The sequence below is a fragment of the Anolis sagrei genome, chromosome 4 (genome assembly GCF_037176765.1).
Source record: "Anolis sagrei isolate rAnoSag1 chromosome 4, rAnoSag1.mat, whole genome shotgun sequence".
Taxonomy (NCBI): domain Eukaryota; kingdom Metazoa; phylum Chordata; class Lepidosauria; order Squamata; family Dactyloidae; genus Anolis; species Anolis sagrei.
In genome coordinates this window covers 20,548,864-20,564,674 of record NC_090024.1, presented here as the reverse complement: position 1 = coordinate 20,564,674, position 15,811 = coordinate 20,548,864, and the positions used below count along the sequence as shown (strand labels likewise).

The window sequence follows — 15,811 nt, the reverse complement described above, 5'->3', positions numbered from 1 at the left end:
ATACAATCCAAAAAAACAGGAATACATTGATCCAAGGCTTTGGGTAAGCAATCATGAAATATAAGAATCCAAACCATAAACAAGAAATACCTTAGCATGGAACTTCAAAGCAATGTTTCCGTAAAACAAGGACGAGAACTTGGCGTGATTCTAAAAAAATGCTTCATCTGACTACACATCCCAAATTTCTGACATTTATCCCCTTGTTAGCTAGATCACTAGCGGTCAGAAATTCGTTTCTCTTTAGTTGAGTCTTTGTTATTGTTTTCTGTTAAAGCCTAGAAGATCGCTGAAAAGAAGAAGGAGAGCTGAGGGATGATTTATTGTTGCCACCAATTTGGAAGGAACCAGTATTCAGGGGATTTTACCCCAGTTCCCAATTTTAAAAAGACTTAGCCGATTTGCAATGGAGGTTGCCGATTAGGAAAGAAGAATGTAGATTTGGTTACTTTTCCCTACGTTTCTGCCACCACGTGAGGTAAGTTGTAATATCGTGAGAAATGGCACGTTGTACACAGAATAGACGGAGCTGAGGCAACCTTCAAATAAAAGTTAACAATTTTATTAAGTACACAGCGTGTGGTTGCAAGACGTAACTTTTCCTTGTTGCACTTGGAATAATACTTGTAACTTTAACAGTTCATTCTTTCAAGTAACACAGTATCTTTCTGACGTAGAGCACTTGTTTCAGACAAAGTTTCCATACAGGGATGTTTCCCTTAGTTGATCCTCCCTAGATCAAATACTAAGTAAACTATTCTTTAGCCTCTCCTTAGACTAAAAGAATACCAGCTATGTTTCACCATTCGGCTGCACTAGCCTGAGAAACTTCCAATAGCCAAACCCAGCTTTTCAAAGCCTCAAAAGTTTTGCTTCACAAGTCACTCCGCCACCTTTCCTTTCTTTCTCTCCCAACTCCTAACTCCTCACTCCTCTGAACCTAACTCCTGACTGCTCACTCCTCTAAACCTAAACCCTAACTGATTTTTAACTGTCGTTTTTTCACACTCTCCCCTCTAAGCTCCTCCCACTTCCCTCTCTCCTGCATCGGTCTCCATGGCAACGCACATGGAGGACTCCTCTGACTTAGGCCGCTCCAGCATTACTGCAGCCAATCTAAACACAAATACAGTTAAAATCATACAATTTATAATCAACTCCTGTACAATCGCCTAAGCTTTTGCACAGCCCTCCTGTTTGACTGAACTCTTCTCGTCTATCTCTTGGCTCGTTATCTATTTGCTCTCTTGGCTCGTCATGTATTTGCTCATTAATTTCTGCAGGTGCATCCCCACACCCCTCAGGGACATTCTCATGGGAAACTACAGGAATCTCCTGGTCATTCTCTGCATCAGTATCACTAACCAAATCATTGCCATCTTGAAACTCATCTTGAACCTCATTAACATCATTCCCCACATCCAAAGTACCCTAATCCTGAAACACAATCACAGGCTGAACTCCAACACCAACTTTGGCCCTTCAGATGTTTTGGACTTCAACTCCCACAATTCCTAACAACCTACTGGCTGTTAGGAATTGTGGGAGTTGTAGTCCAAAATGCCTGAAAGGCCAAGGTTGGCCCATGCCCGTTTATATAGCTTCTGTTCAAGAGGCTTTGGAAAAGTTGAGCCTCTTCCTCACACATACATCCCGTCAGATGTGGAAATAATGCAGCACATTGAAGATTATAGAACTGTAGCTCCCAGCATTCCTCACGACTGGCTGTGCTGATGGGAGTTGCAGTCCAATGACTTCTAGAGGATTAGTAGTATTAACTTCGTGTTGTCAACAATCACTGGGTTGTTGTGATTTTTCCAGTCTGTATAGACATGTTTCAGAACCATTCTCTCCTGACATTTCGCCCACATAATGTCTCTCTCATTCCACACAAGCAGATTTTACACAAGCAGAACAAAGAAGTGGTTAATCTTTTGCTATACAATGACTCACTCGGCAGTGTGCACTTGGGACATCTCTCCCAAATTGCACTCTTATGTTGCATTCTCTGTGATCCCAATGGGGATCACAGAGTTGCGTGTGCTCTGTCCTTCTAGAGTCCACTGCAGAGGACAAAGTGTATCTACAAGCAGATATGATCAAAGTGAAACAACACAAAAATATCAAGAACATTATGACAATTGCAATCCCAGACATAACCATAGTTTTCAACCATTGTAAGTCAGGAATCCAAGAAACGAGCCAACTCCACCAGCCAGAGCTTTGTGGAATTTAAGGACTTCATCACATTGGAGCAGGGAAGTGTTTGGGAGAGCAGAGTTCTGTTTTGAAAAGAAATGATTTCCCTACCTAGTTTTGGAGTTGTAGTTCACCTACATCCAGGAGCACCATGGGTTCAAACAATGATAGATCCGGACCAAACCTGGCACGAATACTCAATATGCCGAGATGTGAACACTGGTGGAGTTTAGAGGGAATAGACCTTGACATTTGAGAGTTGTAGTTCTGGGATTTATAGTTCACCTACAATCAGAGCATTCTGAACCCCACCAATGATAGAATTGGGCCAAACTTCCCACACAGAACCCCCATGACCAACAGAGAATACTGTTTAGAGATGGTCTTTGACATCCAGGTTGAGAAACACTGCTATACGCTAAGGAACTCAAGAGTGCCAGGTAAATCTGGATTTTTAAAAAATCAGGTTTCAGATAGCCAGCTTAAGGACACTTGTGCATCTACGTTGTAGAATAAATGTAGTTTGATATAATATAATATTATATAGTATAATATAATATAATAATATATAATATAATAATATATAATATAGTTTAATATAATATAAAATATTGTATATACATATAAAAATTATAATATTATAATGTAATGCAATATGATACTAATAATAATATGATCTTATAATTATATATTAATATTACATGTAATATTACTAATAGTATTATAATATAATGGTATAATACAATATAGCAATATTTAATACTGTATGGTACTATGCTAATAACATAAAATATTGTATGTATATATGTGTATGTATGTATATTTGTATGCGTATGTGTGTATGTGTGTATATACATATGTGTGTGTGTGTGTGTGTATCTTGTATGCCGCTCTGAGTCCCCTTCAGGGTGAGAAAGGCAGCATATAAATGTTGTAAATAAACAAACAAACAAACAAACAAACAAATAAATAATGGTTTTACTCCAATTTTAACTGCTATGGCTAAATTGCTATGGAATCCTGGCAGCTGTAGTTTGGTAGCATTCTGTGGTTGAGAACTACAACTCCCAGGACTCTCAAAGCAGTGTCCTCCAGGGTAGATACTACTTACTTTTACTTAGGCGATCCCTCGTTGGACGAGTAAGATGGTCTTCCATTATGGATTTCCTTGTGGGTCCGTATGTGGCTGTGGAGCCCTATTCTTGCTCTGCATCTTCTTCCGCAGTGAGGGCATTGGTTTCCAGGTGGAAGGCGGTCCCGGTCGGGGTTGGCTTGACGCGCCTTCCTCCTGGCACGTTTCTCTCTTTCACCCTCCACTCGTGCCTCCTCAAATTCTGCAGCACTGCTGGTCACAGCTGTCCTCCAGCTGGAGCGCTCAAGGGCCAGGGCTTCCCAGTTCTCAGTGTCTATGCCAGAGTTTTTAAGGTTGGCTTTGAGCCCATCTTTAAATCTCTTTTCCTGTCCACCAACGTTCCGTTTTCCGTTCTTAAGTTCGGAGTAGAGCAACTGCTTTGGGAGACGGTGGTCGGGCATCCGGACAACGTGGCCGGCCCAGCGGAGTTGATGTTGGAGGACCATCGCTTCAATGCTGGTGGTCTTTGCTTCTTCCAGCACACTGACGTTTGTCCGCTTGTCTTCCCAGGAGATTTGCAGGATTTTCCGGAGGCAGCGCTGATGGAAACGTTCCAGAAGCTGCATGTGACGTCTGTAGACAGTCCACGTCTCACAGGCATAGAGCAGGGTTGGGAGGACAATAGCTTTATAAGCAAGCACCTTGGTATCCCTGCGGATGTCCCGGTCCTCAAACACTCTCTGCTTCATTCTGGAAAATGCTGCACTTGCAGAGCTCAGGCGGTGTTGTATTTCGGCGTCGATGTTGACTTTGGTGGAGAGGTGGCTGCCAAGGTAGCGGAAATGGTCCACATTTTCTAATGTTACACCATTAAGCTGTATTACTGGCATTGGAGAGAGATTGGGTGGCGACTGCTGGAACAGCACCTTGGTTTTCTCAATGTTCAGTGACAGGCCAAGCTTCTCGTATGCTTCTGCGAAGGTGTTGAGAGTGGCTTGTAGATCTTCTTCTGAATGCGCACAGACGACATTGTCATCAGCATACTCGAGTTCTATAACAGCTGTTGTTGTAACCTTGGTTTTGGCTTTCAGTCTGCTGAGGTTGAATAGCTTGCCATCTGTCCGATAGATTATTTCCACTCCGGTGGGAAGCTTCCCATCAACAAGATGAAGTATCATAGCGATGAAGATGGTAGATACACTCTTGCTTAACTGCATCACTCCAATCTGATTGCAATCACCATATTATATACATTCTTCCATGCAAACATGTCCTCATCCGCCTGAATTTTCAACCTTCTGTTTCACGAGGTTCTCTAAAACAGCAGCAGCTTTGTCCCTAAATATTACCAGGGATATACAATCAATTTGAATGTTTTTTATTAAACTGGGGGTCCAAAAAAGTCCTGTTGCCCCGTGTGAGGCTCGAACTCACGACCTTCAGATTATGAGACTGACGCGCTGCCTACTGCGCTAACGAGGCTCCTGGAGGAAACGCCTCAACAAGCCTCCATACCAAGCGGAAGAGTTTGGAAAGTGGGAGGCTTCTCTATTCTGTTTGCATGCTTTGGAGGCTGCAGAAAGTTCCCTCCTCCTTGCAGAGGAAATGATTCAAAATGTTGCTAGTAATGAGAAACTGTTAAAGGATCACTAATCCACCTGATGGGAATCAATGGAGTTTACCCTGGATCTCCCTCCTTCCAACCAACCCAGTTCTGCCTTGGAACTAAGAATAGAGCAAATAGAGTAAAGGAATGGTGTTATGTCACTACTCTAGATCTAACCAGTTACTTTGTGACTAAGGCAGAGCAAAGCTGTGTTGCCAAAAGCAATGTTGCAAGTTAAGCACATAGTTAGGAAGGAAGGACAAGGGTGGAAGGGAAGGAAGGAAGGAGGAAGAGAGGAAAGGTGGAGGAAAGAGGGAGGGAAGGAAAGACAAAAGGGAAGGAAAGAAGGGTGGAAGGGAAGGATGGAAGAAGGAAGAGAGGAAAGGTGGAGGAAAGAGGGAACTAAGGAAAGACAAAAGGGAAGGAAAGAAGGGTGGAAGGGAAGGATGGAAAGAGAAAAAGGGAGGGAAGGAAAGGGAGAGAGAAAAGAGGGAAGGAAGGAAAGACAAAAGGGAAGGAAAGAAGGTTGGAAGGGAAGGATGGAAGGAGGAAGAGAGGAAAGGTGGAGGAAAGAGGGAAGGAAGGATCATAGAATCATACAATCAAAGAGTTGGAAGAGACCTCTTGAGCCATCCAGTCCAACTCCATTCTGCCAAGAAGCAGGAATATTGCATTCAAATCACCCCTGACAGATGGCCATCCAGCCCCTGTTTAAAAGCTTCCAAAGAAGGAGCCTCCACCACACTCCAGGGCAGAGAGTTCCACTGCTGAACGGCTCTCACAGTCAGGAAGTTCTTCCTCATGTTCAGATGGAATCTCCTCTCTTGTAGTTTGAAGCCATTGCCCTGCGTCCTAGTCTCCAGGGAAGCAGAGAACAAGCTTGCTCCCTGTGGCTTCCTCTCACATATTTATACATGGTTATCATGTCTCCTCTCAGCCTTCTCTTCTGCAGGCTAAACATGCCCAGCTCCTTAAGCCGCTCCTCATAGGGCTTGTTCTCCAGACCCTTGATCATTTTAGTCCCCCTCCTCTGGAGACATTCCAGCTTGTCAATATCTCTCTTGAATTGTGGTGCCCAGAATTGGACACAATATTCCAGATGTGGTCTAACCAAAGCAGAATAGAGCATGGGTAGCATGACTTCCCTAGATCTAGACACTATGCTAGGGACTATTTAGGGACAAAAGGGAAGGAAAGAAGGGTGGAAGGGAAGGATGGAAAGAGAAAGAGGAAGGGAAGGCAAGGGAGGGAGAAAAGAGAGAAGGAAGGAAAGACAAAAGGGAAGGCAGGAAGGAAGGATGAAACGGTGGACGAGAAGGAAGGAAAAAAGGAAGGAAAGGAGGAAGGCCACACCTGGAATGCTGTCTCCTATTCTGGGCACCACAATTGAAGCGAGATGTTGACAAGCTGGAATGTGATCAGAGGAGGGCAACTAAAATGATCAAGGGTCTGGAGAACAAGCCCTATGAGGAGCGGCTTCAAGAGCTGGGCATGTTTAGCCTGCAGAAGAGAAAGCTGAGAAGAGACATGATTCCTATCTCACCCAGGGTTTTAACATTTTATCATTTTATCTTGCACATTTGGCCCGCCCTTTGTGTTTGATTTTTATTATGTTGTTTTGCACTGTTTATTTGTTTTCTGCTGCCCTGGAGACTAGGATGCGGCATAATGGCTTCAAACTACAAGAGAGGAGATTCCATCTGAACATGAGGAAGAACTTCCTGACTGTGAGAGCCGTTCAGCAGTGGAACTCTCTGCCCCGGAGTGTGGTGGAGGCTCTTTCTTTGGAAGCTTTTAAACAGAGGCTGGATGGCCATCTGTCAGGGGTGATTTGAATGCAATATTCCTGCTTCTTGGCAGGGGGTTGGACTGGATGGCCCATGAGGTCTCTTCCAACTCTTTGATTCTATGATTCTATGATTCTATTTTATTTTGTTACTTCATGTATTTTGTTGTGATGTAATTTTTTCTGTTATTTTGTGTTTAACTTTGCTGTATTATTTTGGGGCTTGGCCTCATGTTAGCTGCCCCGAGTCCCCTTTGGGGAGATGGTGGTGGGGTATAAATAAAGATGATGATGATGATGATTATTATTATTATTATTATTAAGTCCATATATAAATATATGAGGGAAAGTCATAGGGAGGAGGGAGGGAGCTTGTTTTCCGCTGCCCTGGAGACTAGGATGCGGAATAATGGCTTCAGACTACAGGAAAGGAGATTCCACTTGAACATGAGGAAGAACTTCCTGATGAGAGCTGTTCAGCAGTGGAACTCTCTGCCCCAGAGTGTGGTAGAGGCTCCTTCTTCGGAGGTTTTTAAGCAAAGGCTGGACGGTCATCTCTTGGGAGTGCTTTGAATGTGATTTTCCTGCTTTTTGGCAGGGAGTCAGACTGGATGGCCCACGAGGACTCTTCCAACTCTATGATTTTATGAATATTTCTTGAGGGCCATACAGTCTTTGTTGTTGCTGTTGTGTGCGCTGAAATCGTTTCCGATTTATGGCAAACGTACGGAGAGTGAGCAAAGATTCAAAGCCTGTTCTCCAGAGGCATTGTGCAACTCTCAAAATACTACTTACTGCACCATGCTGACTTTCTTGCTTTTGCAGAATACAGTAAAGCAATACCAATTGCCTTAAAGCAATTGTTAGATCTTACGTGGTCTTGATTCAAGCTGGCAGGCCGTTATTCACCTGTCCTTTTAATACTTCCACATGGCTCTCCTGCGGGTAATTGCACCAAGCAGGTTGCTGGCTTAATTGCTTGTTTTGCTGATCCTTTCAACGCCGCAGGCCGACGTTGAGTGCAAAACAGCTGTCTGTTAATGTCAAATAACCACACAGATCGTAAAGGCTAAAGCATGAATCAAAACAGTAAGAAAGGATCTCTCAATGCTGGGAGGTTTTTGCTCAATGCTTTACACTAGGCTGTAACAATCAAAACAAACATGTATATCGTTTTTTAAAATGTCCTGCGGCTCATCAATCACAATGTGACCCTGGCTAATAACAACAAGAAAGAAAGAAAGAAAAAGATCTACCATATATTGGCCTTAATCCAAATAGAGTTCCTGCGTAACACATCTTTTCCCCCTTGTCCTCACACCTGATGCAGAGCATCTTCCCCCCCAAGTATTTGTAGTTCACCAAGGGCCGGACAATGGATTCTGCTGCTTCCTGACCCAGCACACATAACTGGGTTCCTGTTTCCTCTCTGTGAATTCTCTGGCTTGTGCACTGGACCCTGGCCCCTGATCAGAGAAATGTAGTTTCCCAAAGGACACTGCTTCACAGATCGCAACCCGGAAGCCCCCTCCCTTTCCCTTTGTCTGAACTCTCTTGCTCGCCCTCTCCTATTGACTTTCTGCTCCACATCCCGGACTGTTTTCAGCCACACTTTTGGACTCAAAAAAAAAAAAAAACCTCTAGCCTACATGCGCCCTTGCCAAGAAGATCATACCTCAAGAACTCTGATGAATTGCTTTTATCAATTATTACTGCCTCTAATAAACTTTGCTGGGATGGGGTAGGATGGGGATCCTTATATGAAAATGTATGAAGAATGTATATGATATGAAAAATATGAAATCAATGAGATGTACCCTTTGCCCTTTTCTCCCTATTTTTCCCCCCTGAACTTTGCCCTACTAAGAAAGGATGTGACCTGAGGCCACTGCAAAGGAAATCCAATCTCCTTTGAAAACCCCATTCATATTGACATATTGCATGGAACAGGGTTGGCATTATCCTAAAGCTTGTTTTCAGAGTCAGACAAACAGGCTAAGGATTTTGTCAACCGAAACCCAGGAAAACGGACTGATTAAGTCAATCATGGTATTTGTGTACGCTCCTTTGTGACTAAGGATCCCCTTTGTCCACGAGGTTGAGATCCAAATACCACCCATAGCCCCTTCTTTATGCCCATACACATCTGCTATCAGAACTCAGGAAATCCCTTGTTTCCCCCGTCTGCCACCCTGCCGTGCATGGACAAAAGGTTATCAATCAGCTGGCGGACGCCTCCCGGGCGTTCCGCCCATCTGCGCTGTCAAACTACATCCCGCCTCCTGGCCGCTGATTGGACAATCTTCAGAGGCGCTCCGAGGGCTCTGATTGGCCCCCTGGAGGCGACAGCGGCCAGCGATTGGAGGAAAGGCGGGACCAGCGGCCAAGCCTCCTCCCAGCTGTTCCGGAGCCGGCCAATCAGGACAGAGAAAACTGACAGAAGGCGGGCGGGAGATTCAAACCGGGTTTTCTTTGTTTTACCTGTATAAATATGCCTGAAAATCACTGTAATGTGATGCTTATGGTGGAAATATCCCTGTAACGCATCCTTTTCAGCTGAATCGCAGAAATAAACGCTTCGGTCGCTGGATACCTCTTCAGCCTCTGGTGGGCTTAATATTTTGCGCTTTGGATTGGCATCCGCTGGCAGCTCACCAAGGTCAGGACCCCATTCGCGGTCCTTAGGGATCCCCCTCGCTGGGAGAACCCCCAAAAAGAGCTCGATATCATTTGGCTTTACCACGAAGGGACTCTGCTTGAGGTTCCAGACTAAATTATAGCCTAAATTTTCAAGCAGGCGCCTTGGTCTGATTCTTTGGGCCAGCAGCAAAGGAGGAACGGCTTGGGAAAAGAGGCGCCTCTCTCAATTTGGACTCTCCTTCTTGACAAAACTACAAATTCTCCCACAGCCACTTCCTCCCAAGCTCTGACCTGGGGTTTCAGCACAAAGGAGCGCCAGGGAAGCCTTGATCTAAGGACTTCCAGGAAGAGGAGCGACCGACGCGGAAAGGGGGGAAGAAAACGTCCGGACGGGTAAGAGAATCAACCGCGGGCTGCCTTGGCCGTCAGGTGGGAGGGGACTCTAGGTTTTCCGAACCAGCTTCGGAGTTGGCCCACTGGGGAGGGATTCTCTAGGTCTCGGTAACAAATTCCTGGCGGGGGGGGTAGCGAACATCCACGTTTGAGGCCCGGAATAGCAACTCAGCTCGCTTTTGCGGCCTTGGCTGGAGCTACGTGGGAAAGGGAGCCCTTCCCTTTCGGACTGCCTAGCTGCCAAGGGCTGATCGCCCCGAGCTCTCCTGCTAGGAACCGTTCAGGCTCTGGCCTGCCTTGCGGTTGGGGGGGCTACCCTGATTAGCCACTGGTTTGTGGGGCTACCAGAGAGAGATGGGCGCATGTCATTCTGGGGTCAAACGTCCTGTTCCATCAGAAACACCTTTGGGAAAGATACTGGCGGAATGGGACAGGGTTGCGTCGCCGACGCAGGCCAGTAGGGTAAAAATCGCATGGAGAGGTGGCCCTCCAGGCCCTCAGAGGGTGGAGTTTCGTGGCCCCTCATGGCAGTCGGATCGCTGTGAGAGGGCTAAGGGACCGAACTCGCCCATGCCTCATGCTTTTTGCCATGTGCCGGAGGGAGGTGGAAGGGGGGTAGTGGTGGCCAACTCCTACCATGCAAGGGGAAGGCAACAAAGCCCCAACCCCCAGGAAACCCCCTCCAGACCCTTTTTCCCTCTCCTTGGAAAAATTGCTTGTTCCCCTACCATCCCATTCCCATTTCCCTTTACCCAATCTCCCTGACTCCTTCCTTCCCTTCCCAACCCCTCCATTTCCCTATTCCCTATTTATGATATGTCTGCATTTATATGCCCCTCTGTTTGTCTTTTTTTTCTGCTCCTTGAGGAAATGATCAGGGAAATTCTTTGCTCTCCTCCTCTCCTGCTTTCTCCTGTGCCACCTTTTTCCTTCCTTCAGATGGAAAAGGGAGGCATTGCTCATTCCCTTCTTCACCAAGCTACTACATCCCTTTCTTTCTAAAGCTGAATCTTCAGTGCCTGTTTATTTATAATAAACAGTGTTTCCCCTCACCAGGAGAGACCCTGCCACTGATGTGACTCAGCTGCCTTGCAAAAAGTCTCTCTCTCTCTCTCTCTCGCCTGGTTTCCCTGACCCAAGAGCTCTCTTCCTCTCCCCTTCTCTTCTGTGCAACTACAAAACCCATTTTTCAGGGGCAGTCACCAATGTCCCTGCCTTTCCTTTGTTTTCTCTTCACTCTCCAACTCCCCCTTTTTGCTTTCAAACCCCTCCTCCCTCTCTCCTCTTGCAAACAAAGGGAGGTGTAGGGGGGGGGCCTTTTTCCTGCTCCTGTTTCCTTTTGCCAAATAAAGTTTGCTGGGTTTCTCTCTCTCTCTCTCTCGCTCTCTCTCTCTCTCTTCTCCCTCCCCTCCCATCTTCTAAGAAGCCAGCATTCTGTGAATTTTTTTTCCTCTATCCCCCAGAGAAATCCTGCTGCTCCCTCTTACCTCCTTCTCCTAAAACCTAAGGAAGGGATGTTCCAGAAGCATTCCCTCCTGACATTTCACCCACATCTATGGTTAAGTCTCTCTCTCACACACGCAGTCCCTCGGATGCTTTTTTCCTTCCTGGCCCTTCCTCCCTCCCCTTTCCCTGAGCGCATGTATGTGTATGTCTAAATTATCCCATTAACTGCCTTAAATATGAGAGGGGCGTCGAGGTCCAGGGGTCCCCTCTGCACAGTGAAGAGGCCCAGATCGAACTGTGGGACCCATAATCCACTCCTGCCGCTGAGGACAACTACCTGGGTGAGGTGAACAATGGGAGGTCTGTGGACTTTCCTGTGTGGAACCCAGATGGCACAGGAGGATCCCACAGAGAGCAGGAACAGACCCCATGCCGCCCAGAAGAGACAGCCCCTCCTAGAGGCTGATCTGAGCCCCCACGGGGGAATGCCATCGCAGGAGGAGCAACCAGGATCCCACAGCAACTGCCATGAAGGAAGGAGGCCCTGCCCATTCCAGAAGCTGTGCAGAGGAGTGGCCCAAAGGAGACCACTGACGTCCCCACTAGGTATGAAAGTTTTTTCCTTTGTTTCCCCACTAACTACCCTTGGGCTGGGAAGGGGGGGGTGGGAGGGGGCGGTAAACCTTCTTTCTGACTGTCCTAGACATTACCCCTGAGTCTCTGTGATGATGGAGAGCCGGACCTGTCTGCGGTCACCAGGAGGCGCCACGCCAGAAGGAGTAGCAAGGCTGTGCCCCATCTTCTCCCTCCCCCAAGCGCCAAGGGAGGAGCCAGCGCCCCCAGGAGGCCTGAGGACCACTGCCAGATGGGAGAATTCCACCATGTGCCATCCTTCTCCATTGGGAACTCACTCGGGACCCCTGAGTGCTCCATGCTGACTGCCATCACAGACTCCATCATCCCCTGCCTCCACCGTCTTCACCTTCTTACTTCAGTTTTTTTTTCTCTTTCCAACCCAAAGAACACTCTGCCACTGGTCTCTCCCACCCCGCTGGGTCCTGCTGTTGTTGCTTGAGTTGGGCCCCAAAATAATCAACAGAATACAATCTAATCAGTCTAGAAAGAGGCCCTGGGTGCTTGGGGGGATTGTCGAGGCTTGAGGAAATGAGTGTGACCATTTCCCAGCCTCGAAGGGAGGATTTGATGCAGAGCATCTTCCCCCCCAAGTATTTGTAGTTCACCAAGGGCCGGACAATGGATTCTGCTGCTTCCTGACCCAGCACACATAACTGGGTTCCTGTTTCCTCTCTGTGAATTCTCTGGCTTGTGCACTGGACCCTGGCCCCTGATCAGAGAAATGTAGTTTCCCAAAGGACACTGCTTCACAGATCGCAACCCGGAAGCCCCCTCCCTTTCCCTTTGTCTGAACTCTCTTGCTCGCCCTCTCCTATTGACTTTCTGCTCCACATCCCGGACTGTTTTCAGCCACACTTTTGGACTCAAAAAAAAAAAAAAACCTCTAGCCTACATGCGCCCTTGCCAAGAAGATCATACCTCAAGAACTCTGATGAATTGCTTTTATCAATTATTACTGCCTCTAATAAACTTTGCTGGGATGGGGTAGGATGGGGATCCTTATATGAAAATGTATGAAGAATGTATATGATATGAAAAATATGAAATCAATGAGATGTACCCTTTGCCCTTTTCTCCCTATTTTTCCCCCCTGAACTTTGCCCTACTAAGAAAGGATGTGACCTGAGGCCACTGCAAAGGAAATCCAATCTCCTTTGAAAACCCCATTCATATTGACATATTGCATGGAACAGGGTTGGCATTATCCTAAAGCTTGTTTTCAGAGTCAGACAAACAGGCTAAGGATTTTGTCAACCGAAACCCAGGAAAACGGACTGATTAAGTCAATCATGGTATTTGTGTACGCTCCTTTGTGACTAAGGATCCCCTTTGTCCACGAGGTTGAGATCCAAATACCACCCATAGCCCCTTCTTTATGCCTATACACATCTGCTATCAGAACTCAGGAAATCCCTTGTTTCCCCCGTCTGCCACCCTGCCGTGCATGGACAAAAGGTTATCAATCAGCTGGCGGACGCCTCCCGGGCGTTCCGCCCATCTGCGCTGTCAAACTACATCCCGCCTCCTGGCCGCTGATTGGACAATCTTCAGAGGCGCTCCGAGGGCTCTGATTGGCCCCCTGGAGGCGACAGCGGCCAGCGATTGGAGGAAAGGCGGGACCAGCGGCCAAGCCTCCTCCCAGCTGTTCCGGAGCCGGCCAATCAGGACAGAGAAAACTGACAGAAGGCGGGCGGGAGATTCAAACCGGGTTTTCTTTGTTTTACCTGTATAAATATGCCTGAAAATCACTGTAATGTGATGCTTATGGTGGAAATATCCCTGTAACGCATCCTTTTCAGCTGAATCGCAGAAATAAACGCTTCGGTCGCTGGATACCTCTTCAGCCTCTGGTGGGCTTAATATTTTGCGCTTTGGATTGGCATCCGCTGGCAGCTCACCAAGGTCAGGACCCCATTCGCGGTCCTTAGGGATCCCCCTCGCTGGGAGAACCCCCAAAAAGAGCTCGATATCACACCTGAAGCCTCAAGTGTTACCTGGATTCTCAAGGGTTTTAAAATACCTTTCATCAGAGTAAATATACCATATGACCCCTGTATCCATAGTGGATACATTCCAAAACTCTCTGTGGATACCTGAAATTGTTGATATCAGTGAACCCTATATTTTGTAAAATTGGTTGGGAAACTTTAGTCTAAATCAGTGGTTCTCAACCTTTCTAATGCTGCAACCCCTTAATACAGTTCCTCATTTGGAAGTTGTAGTTCCTGAGATTTATAGTTAATTTACAATCAAAGAACATTCTGGACTCTACCAATGATGGAATTGAACCAAACCTGGAACACTGAACTCCCATGAGCAACAGAAAATGCTGAAATGGTTTGGTGAGCATTGACCTTGTGTTTTGGAGTTGTAGTTCATCTACATCCAGAGAGCACTGTGGACTCAAACAATGATAGATTTGGACCAAACTTGGCATACTCAATGTTCTGGAACAGCTGTTCCAGGAGCTCCAGATTTATTTGCTGTGTTTGCATGTTTGTGTGCAATCCCATGCTTGGGATTTTGTAGCAGGGGGTTTCCTGTTATAATTTGCATTTATAGGGTAAGCCACCTGCCAGTTATAGTTAGGTTCCCTGATCCCGCCCCTTTTTGAGTTTTGGAGGGAACGAAGCCATTTTGAGTTAGTTCTCACAGAGAAGCCTTTCGCACAGGACATAGAACGAAGTGGCTCCTGTAGAAAAGCTTCGTCTTTTACAGCTTGGCCGGGGTTATACAACCCTACGGCTTGGCCAGGAAACATACAGCCACAGCTTGGCTGAGGGACTCCAGCCGGCCATCACAGCAACCTGAACTCCTTCTTTTTCCCTGGAGGTCTACAAAGCTCTGTTGAGGCAAGGGTCACTCGCGGAAGCCAGACGCAGTTGGTACCGGGTGCAGGGGCTCCACGTCAACAGAGGCAAGTACAGACTGCCCAGATTAGAAGCTAGGATTTCCCCATCAGTTAGTTACAGTTAAGAAGACAGTGCCTGTTCCTAGTGGACAAGATTTGAAAGAGCCTATAGACTGTTAAGAAAACTGTTAAAGTACCAGTTTGTTCCTTAATAAAAGAACTTTGTTGGACTTACTTTAAGCATTCTAAAGACTCTGTTTGGGGGAATCTAAGGGCCTTTAATCAGGAGGCAGCCCTGGCGTCCCGTTGGGCACAGAAAATTTATGTCCTGTGTACAGTCTAATGCACAGGCCCAGCGTGCGACAGCACACTCAATATGCCCAAATGTAAACACTGGTGGAGTTTGGAGAAAATAGACCTTGACATTTGGGAGTTGTAGTTGCTGGGATTTATAGTTCACCTACAATCAAAGAGCATTCTGAACCCCACCAATGATAGAATTGGGCCAAACTTCCCACACAGAACAGAAAATACTGTTTTGTGATGGTCTTTAGCGACTCCTCTGACACCCCCTTGCAACCCCCCCAGGGGTCCTGACCCCCAGGTTGAGAAACACTGGTCTAGCCCAAGAGATTCTGCTGTCTGAACATTTTGCTTTTTTCCTGGACATGGAATGGAGCAAGGATGCCATCTGGTCTTTTGCTGATGTGGCAGTCAGGTATTACTCCAGCCCTGACAATAGGATGGTATCCTTCATCAGACCTTGAGCTGTGTGTTCCTGAATAGCAAGGAGTTGGACTGGATGGCCCTTGGGATCTCTTCCAACTTTATGTTGGTATGATGACATCTTAAGGCAGCAAACTACTGTAATTTAGGGGGTGCAGGATAGAGCATGGTGCACACACAACTCTGTCATCGAGGAAAAAATAATGGCTCTGAGTCTCAGGAGGAACAGCTGGAAGTCTTCCATTGCTCCTTTCACACATCTGTCACTTGAAGCAGTTTTTTCACTCTTCCTAATGACAGGGCTGACTCGACGTGCCAATAGATCATATCAGTGAACAGAAACTTATATGGATTTCACATGCTATGCCATGAATTCCATAGGTTTCTGACTATATTCCTGAGCTGCCTTGACAGTTAAGTAATTGGACAATACTTTGCTTCTGCCCTGAGTTCCAT

At 46.5% G+C, this 15,811-nt stretch overlaps 1 non-coding gene across 1 annotated transcript; it reads right to left on the bottom strand.

Moving 5' to 3' along the window:
* Window positions 1-4,680: 4,680 nt before the first annotated feature.
* On the bottom strand, window positions 4,681-4,753 carry TRNAM-CAU (transfer RNA methionine (anticodon CAU)). Its single transcript has one exon. It is a non-coding gene; the product is annotated as a tRNA-Met (tRNA).
* Window positions 4,754-15,811: the final 11,058 nt, after the last annotated feature.